This window comes from Elephantulus edwardii, unplaced genomic scaffold, assembly GCF_000299155.1.
Source record: "Elephantulus edwardii isolate Elephantulus edwardi_28Jun2011 unplaced genomic scaffold, EleEdw1.0 scaffold00054, whole genome shotgun sequence".
NCBI lineage: Eukaryota > Metazoa > Chordata > Mammalia > Macroscelidea > Macroscelididae > Elephantulus > Elephantulus edwardii.
The window spans coordinates 4927603-4936231 of record NW_006399804.1 but is presented as its reverse complement, the minus strand read 5'-3'; the positions used below and the strand labels follow the sequence as shown (position 1 = coordinate 4936231).

At 40.6% G+C, this 8629-nt stretch overlaps 1 pseudogene; it reads right to left on the bottom strand.

Moving 5' to 3' along the window:
- The window catches only part of LOC102857649, a 54485-nt pseudogene extending 46209 nt beyond the window's left edge, over positions 1-8276 (bottom strand).
- Between the last annotated feature and the right edge of the window lie 353 nt (positions 8277-8629).

Here is an 8629-nt window from a genome sequence, read left to right as displayed (position 1 = left end):
CAATCTTGACCCCACATTTCTCCTCATAGAGCCCAGCCTCCCAGATAATCTGTTCTGCATATAGGTTGAAAAGGTATGGAGATAGGATGCATCCTTGGCGTGTGCCCTTCCCAATGATACAGTTGCTGATTTTTTGTTGTTATTGTTTGTCTAAAACCTTTATGGTTTTCAAAACTGTGACAGCAATTGCTATTGGTAAAGAGAACTTCGGTGGTGGCAACTTTGGTGGTAAGGAGTCATTCTGCCAAACCAAAAGCATGCAGTTCAAATCCACCAGCTGCTCTACAAGAGAAAGATGGGCAGTCTCCTCCCGTGCAACTGCTGCCTCTGAAAACCCACTGGAAGATCAGCACTGAGTCAGTTCCAACTTGATGGTACACAGCAGCATTAATAGGGAGGTCTGGTAAGTAGTTGTGTTGCCAAACCAAAGACACATAGTTTGACTCCACCTGCTGTCCTGTGAGAGAAAGATAAACAATCTCATTCTGTGTGATTTTCTGTCTAAAAATCTACTAGAGGTTCAGCTATGAGTTGGTTCTGACTCAACAGCACATAATGCAACATTAATATTTAGGCTAGTGAATCCATGCTAGTGATTTTTTCAGTTACCTTCTTTTGATTCTGGAAAGGTGATGAGGCAACTCTGCTTGGTGCATGGTCCTGCTACATCAGTGCTGCCTCTATGTAAGCATGACATCTGGCCATCTGACTAGTGTTAGGTGAAGGACTACCTGTGATAACATTTATCCTTGGTTCCTTCAGTTTTTCAACTTTTTTGTCTAACAATTACAATGTTTATTTTTCCAAGATATTTGTATATGTATATGCTTGGTTCTGTCAGTATCCATAAACCTGCTTTGGCATTCCAACTCAGAAACATTTACTCAATTCATCATGAGTAAGTAATAAATTAATGAAGGGGAAAGGAACAGTTAATTAGCTCTGATCTTCACAGAAATATCATTAGCATTTAATGAGAATTAATAATCTCTTAAGACATGGAAATATATTGCCTCAAGCCAAATAGTTTATAACCATAGTATTACAAATTGCTATTTAAAATTAATGTGTGGCATTTTCACATATTGTTAGGTGTTCTGTAATATTTTTTATGTTGTACCTCTAGGTCCAATAGGATAGATATATATAGTCATGTAATTTCTTTGTAAATTATTACAGTTACATAGTTTTGAGATTCTGTAAACTTGAATCTTTTTTGTTTGTTTTACTGTAAAATACTGCCCCCCCCTTTTTTTTTTACTAACTTCAGCAGAGCATCTATTTATTTAAGCATCTCAACTGGTAGTCTCTCAATTCCTGGAGCCTTGTGGTAAGAAGCTGCACTGCAATCCTGAAAGCATGCGATTTGAATCCACCACTGCTCCATGGGAGAAGGATGGGCAATCTCCTCCCATTCAATTGACTGCCTCTGAAAACCCTCTGGAGGGTCAGCTATGAGTTGGTTATGACTAAACAGCAAACATCCACAACCACAACCTTCAATGTAGCTTGAACTTCTTTTTTCAATACCAGTGGTTCTTGATCACAAGCTCTTTCTTGAAAATGGTTAAATATAGACAATTGTTCTCATACTGTGACTTTGTGTATTCCTTTCATCTTCTTTTGATCCTTCTTGTATCATTCAAAATTGGTGGTCTGAAGCCATAAAAACTGAAGAGAAAAATAGAAGCCAAAAGTTGAATAACACAGGAAACATTTAAAAAGCTACTTATTCATAATTCCATATTGAGGTAGCAAAAGTTCTCACTGACTTGAAAATTTTACTATTTAAAATAGAGGATCGTTGCATTATGAACAGTGGACACGAATAAAATCGAGTAGTGTAAAAACAGTGCAGGAAGAGGGGGGGAAGCATCTGACCTCCACTTACTTTACAAGGGGGAACAGTCCCATCCACAACATCACAGCACAAAAATCTACTACGGTTTAGCCAGACATGCCCCCGTACATTCCTTGAACTTACTTTTATCAATTCTAACACTGACTGTCCCCCCTCTCCCAGTGCTCTCATTGCTCTACTACTGGGTCCACTAATCACTTTCAATGGATGCAAAAAGCTCACAGAACCATACTCTGTTTATAGGGTTTATTATGATTATGGGGTTTATTAGAGAAGATAACAGGTTACTATTCAGACTGGAAACAAGATAGCTTCCCAAGTGTACTCTCAAGCCCTCTCACCTTCAGCCTATAGCTTTAGGCCAGTGTTACAAAGCTCCTTTAGTTCTGCCAGTTATCACATCTCCACCAGCCCTCCAGTCTTCCAGTAACCTTGGGTGAAGATCCTTTGCTGTTGCTCTCTTGGGTAGCAGTTCCAGATCAGTTCTGTCTCACACGAGTCTTCAGTTCTCCCTTGTGTTGCTGCTGTGGCGGCGGCTGCTGCTGCTGCTACTACTGTTGCTACTGCGATCTAGGACCCAGTCTGATGTGTACAGAAATTGCTGACCCAAAAGGACATGATAGTGAGAGTCCCATTTTCTGCTTCTGAACCTATTCAGTTTAAACCTGCCAAGATGGCAGGACTGACCAGCATTAACAGTCTACATACTACTTTGCATGTTCCCACTAAGTCATGAGATGAAAGTAAAAGACAATGGCCTGTTGTTGTTGTTGTTATTAAGGGCTGTCAAGAACACTACAATTCATAGCAATTCTGTGATCGACACATGTGAGCCTTGCACTATCCTGTGCCAACCTCTTGCTCTCCAACATCCTTGAGCCCACAGTTAAAGTCACTGTGTGAAGCCATCTTGTTGAAAATCTGCCTCTCTTGTGCTGATCCTCTACCTTTCCTAGCATGATATCTTTTTATTGGAGTGAGACGGTACACAATGAGGTCATTGTGGTTTTTATTTGCATCTCTCTTATTGCCAGTGATTTGGAGCATTTCTTCATGTGTCTGTTTGCCATTCAAATATCTTCCTTTGTGAAAATTCTTTCCATGCTTTTTGCCCATTTTTTAATTGAGTTATCAGTCTTTTTCTTGTGGAGGCCCAGGAATATTCTGTACATTTTTGTTATGAGACTCTTGTCTGAGAAGGTATTACCAAATGTTTGTTCCCAGTCTGTAGGTTTTCTTTTCACCCTGTCAGAAATAGTTTTTGATGTGCACAGAGATTTAATCTTAAAAAAAAATAATTTCTAGATCCATCATGAAATACAGTGTTGTGAGTGACAGGATAATATCCATATACTTCAAGGAAGATCTGTTAATAACACTATCATTCAAATTTATGCACCAACAACAAGAGCCAAAATGGAGGAAATAAATTACTTCTATCAACTGTTGCAGTTGGAAATTGATCAAACATGCAATCAATGCATTGTAATAATAGGTGACTGGAATGCAAAAGTAAGAATGGGGAAGAAGGGTCAGTAGTTGGGAAACATGGAGTTGGTAACAGAAATTAGACTGGAGACAAAATGATAGAATTCTGTACCATCAATGATTTATTAATTGCAAATACCTTTTACAAGAAACATAAATGGGGAATATACACATGGACTTCCCTGATAGTGAGGGATCACAGAGGAATCAGATTGATTACATATGTGGGAAAAATTGTGGAAGCTCAATGTCAGCTGTGAAAACTAGGCCAGGTACTGACTGTATAAGATCATCAACTACTCATATGTAAGTTCAAACTGAAGCTAAATAAAATAAAATCAAATCCACAAGAAACAAAGTTAGACCTTGAGTCTGTCCCTCCTGAATTTAAAGACCATCTCAGGAACAGGTTTGAGGGCTTGAATACTGAGAGAAGGCCAAATGAGCTGTGGGAGGATACCAAGAATATCATCTATTAAAAATGCAGAAGATCATTACAAAGATGAAGGAAGAAGAAAAGGCCCAAATGAATGTCAAAAGAGACTCTGAATATTGCATTAGAATGTTGAGAAGACAAAGCAAAGGGAAGAAATCAATATATTGAGGACCTGAACAGAAGATTTCAAAGGGCATCACAAAAAGACAAAGCAAAGTGTTATAATGAAATGTGCAAAGAGCTGGAGTTGGAAAATCAAAACGGATGGACTTGCATTTCTTAAGAACAAAATAACAAATTCAAGCCTTAAGTTGCAATACTTAAGGAGGCTGTGGGCAGAATGTTGAATGACCCAGGAAGCATCAAAAGCAGATGGAAGGAGTATACAGTCATTGTACCAAAAAGGATTGGCTAACACAGAAGAATTTCCTGAAACAACATATGATCAAGAGGCAATGGTAATGAAGGAGGAAGTTCGAGCTGCTCTGAAGGAATTGGAAAAAAACCAAGGCTCCAGAAATGGATGGCGTGCAAATTGACATTTTTAGCAAACAGATGTTGTCCTTGATGTGCCAAGGTTGTGCCAAGAAATCTGGAAGACAAGCACCTGGACTATTGACTGGAAGAGATCCATATTTATTCCCATCCCAAAGAAAAGTGACCTGACAGAGTATGGAAATTACCGAACAATATCATGAATATCACATACAAGCAAAGATCCTGATGAAATTTATCCAAAAATTAATGGAACAACAGATAACTGCTAGAAGTACATGATGGGTTTAGAAGAGGCACCAGCACTAGGGACATTATAGCTAATGTATGGATCTTAGCTGAAAGCAGAGAGTACGAGAGGAATGTCTATCTGTGTTTCATTGACTATGTGAATGGCTTTGACTGTGTGGATTGCAACAAACTGTGGCAGACTTTGAGAAGAATGGGAATCCCAGAACACTTGATTGTGCTTATGAGAAACCTATACTTGGACTAGGAGCAAAGAAACACTGCATGATTCAAAATCAGGAAATGTGTATGCTAGGAATACATCCCATTTTCATACCTTTTCAATCTACATCGAGGAGATCGCCTGGGACACTGGGGTTTATGAGGAGGAATGTGACAACAGGATTGGAGGCAGACTCATCAACAACCTGCATTAAACAGATGACACAACCTTGCTTGCTGAAGTTGAGGAGAACCTGAGGTGTTTGCTGCAGAAGGTCAAGGGATGCAGCCTTCATTATGGATTGAAGCTCAAAATAAAAAAAACAATCTCGCCACTGATTGGCAGTGTCATGATAGGCAGAGAAGAGACTGAGATTGTTAATAGTTTCAGCTTGCTTGGCTCCACATTCAACACTCTTGGTACCAGCAGTCAGGGGGAAATCTGTCAGATCTGCTCTCCAGAATACTCAAGAGCAATGATGTTAGTCTAGATATCAAGGTGCACCTGATCTAGGCCATTGTCTTCACAATTACTAGCTGTGCAATAGACAGCTAGACAATGACTAAGGATGATAGAAGAGGGATCGATGCCTTTTAGTTGTGGTGCTGGAGAAGACTATTGAACATACCGTGGACTGCTAAAAGAACAAACAGGTCTGTCCTGGAGAGGCTGAAATCAGGTTGCTCCTTGGAGGCAAGGATTTTGAAGCTCTGTCTCACATTCTTTGGAGATGTTGCCAGAATGTACAATCCTTGGAAAAGGACAGCATGCTTGGAAGGGTGGAAGGACAGTGCAAGAGAGGAAGACTCTGGATAAGATGGATTGACTCAGTGACTAGGGTAATGAGGGTAGGTGTGCCAGAGACAATGAAATAGGCTCAAGATAGAGCAGGATTCAGAATTTTTGTACATAGGGTTGCTGTGAGTTGCAGGCAACTTGACAGCACATAACAGCAACAACAAAAATTATCACCTCATGTATATGCGAAAGCTGAGCAATAAATGAGAAAAACTGGAGCTGATTTGATTGAATTATGATGTGAATGAAGAATACTGAATATACCTTGAAATGCCAGGAGACCAAACAAATCTGTTTTGGAGGAAGTACATTCATAACACTCCTTAGAATTTAGCATGACAAGACTTTGTCACAAGTACTTTAGCTATGTTATCAAGAAGGATCAGCCCCTGGAGGAAAACATCATGCTTGTTAAAGCAGAGAGAAATGGATGCATATTGGTGCATTGACTGCAGCAGTGGGCTTAACGTAGCAAAATTGTGAGGCTAGTGCAGGACTTGTCAGTGTCTGACAGAGTTACAGGGAGTCAAAACCACTTGACAGCACCTGACAACAATAATATGTGTAGTGTGATCCTCACCGGATGACATATTTTTGTTGTTTTATATGTTGTTGTTTGTTGTTACGTTCAATGGAATTAACTACAACTTTAGTTACCCTGTGAACAGCAGAGCTGAACTTTGCCCTTTCCTGCACCATCCTCACCTGATACGCTTAAGCTCGTTGTTACACTCACTGCGTCAATCCACCTTTTTGTGGTTCTTCCTTTCTTTCAATGACTCTCTGCCTTTCACAGCATAATGTCTTTTTCTAAGGACTGGTCTCTCCTCATCATATGTCCAAAGTATGTGAAACCGGGTTTCACACCATCCTTGCCTCTAAGGAGTACCCTGGTTGTACTTCCTCCAAGACAGCCTTGTTTATTCTTTTTGCATTCCATGGAATATTCACTAGTTTTCTCCAGCATCACAATTCAAAGGCATCAATTCTTCTCTCATCCTTATTTATCATTGAACTTTCAGATGCATAGGAAGCATATGAAAACACGATGGTTTGGATCAGTCATACTTTAATCCCTAAACTGACATTTTTGCTTTTTAGCACTTTAGAGAGGTCCTTGACAGCAAAATTTTCCAATACAACACAGTTTTAATTTCTTGACTGTTACTACCGTTGTTGATGACTGTGGATCCAATCAAACCAAACATTGACAACGTCATTTCTTTTCTCCATTTAGCATAAAGTCGTTTACTGGTCCAGTGGTGAGGAATTTTGGTTTTTTTGGTGTTGAGATGTACTCCCATTGAAGGCTGTAGTCTTTGATTTTCTGCAGCAAGTGCTTCAGGGCTTCCTCACTTTCAGCAAACAAAGTTATGTCATCTGCCTAATGTAAATTGATCAGTCTTCCTCCAGTCTGGATGCCACATTCTTCTTTGTATAGCCCAGCTTTTTCAATTATTTGCACAGCATATGTAAGTTAGTATGAGCTAGAAATAAAGAATTTTTGGTTTGCTGTGGTAAATATATAGGTAGCAGTATATTTATCATTTCTACAATATTTAACTGTACAGATCATTGACATTAATTACATGCACAATATTGCTTAATTATTAAGATGTTAAAACATCCTCAAATTTTCCATGTATGATTTATTTTTATAATACAAAAAACAAGATAGATTTATTTTCGGTAAGGGAATGGGGAGACTAAATGAGCTGTTGAAAGAAATTATTTAGCAGTCGTCTTCTAGTAAATGCAAGGACAACAAATGGATCAAATCCTGTACTTAGGTAGAAATTGCCATTTAATATAATAGAATTAAAGTTATCAACATTTTTTGTCATTGTTTACAATTTGTTGTTGTTGTGTACCATAGAGTCTTCCATGGAGCAGCTGGTGGCCTGGAACCACATGCCTCTGTAATTGCAGTGAAGCTTCTTGCCACTAGGCCACCAGAGTTCCTCCTCAGAAAACCCCAAACTAAAAGCAAACTACTGTATGTAGAACAGATTATCCGAGAGGCTGGACTCTATGAGAAGTGTGGTGTCGGGATTGGTGGAAGATCTATTAACAATCTGCGTTATGCAGATGACACAACCCTGCTTGCGAAAACTGAGGAGGACCTCATGCACTTGCTGCAGAGGGTCAAGGATTGCAGTCTTCAGTATGAACTGAGGCTCAATGTCAAGAAGACAAAGATTCTCACCACTGGACCAATTGGTAGCATCAGGATGGATGGCGAAGAGATTGAGATTGTTCACAGCTTCAGTTTGCTCAGCTCCACGGTCAACACTCTTGGTACCAGCAGCCAGGAAATAAAAAAACGTATCGTGATGGGAAAGTCTGCTGTTAGGGACCTCTCTAAAGTACTCAAAAGCAACGGTGTCGGCTTCCGGTGTCTGCTCACCATGGCGACGGCGCTGTGTCATGGCCCGGAGCTCCTGGAGGAGCCCTCCAGCCCACGGACGCAGAGCGCAGGGCCGCGCTGGCCCGGGCCGGCGATGGGCAGTAGGGCAGCCGACGGCTTCGAGGGCGTGAGCACCGACCGCCTCAAACTGGAGCTGCTGCAGGAGATGCACATGAAATGCTGTCCGTTTTCTTCTGGTTGTCATGACCTCATGTCCAGCAGAATGGAACTGCCTGCACAGTCCTGCACCATGAGCCCACTGCAGCCACAGTGTCACTCCATCTCCTGAAGGTCCTTCTTTCTGCTGACCTTCCACTTGAGCAAACGTGACGTCCTGCATGTTCCACCCCTGTGGACACCATGCTCAGAGTATGAGACAGGATCTCCTGTCCTCCTCCTAAGGAACATGCTGGTTGCACTTCTTCCAAGACAGATTTGTTCTCTGGCCAGCCGTTGTATGTTCACCACACAGCTCAAGTGCATGCCCCCTACAGCTTTTCTTACTCATGGCCACTTTCTCAGGCATAGGAGTGGATTGGAAATACCACTGTGTGGGTCACGCACAATTAATCCCCAAAGTGACATCTTGAACCTGTAGAATTTGAAAGAATTTGTAGAACCGGTAGAATTTGTGGCACATTTTCCCAGTACAATATATCCTTTTATTTCTTTGTTGTTTCTTCATAAAAAAAA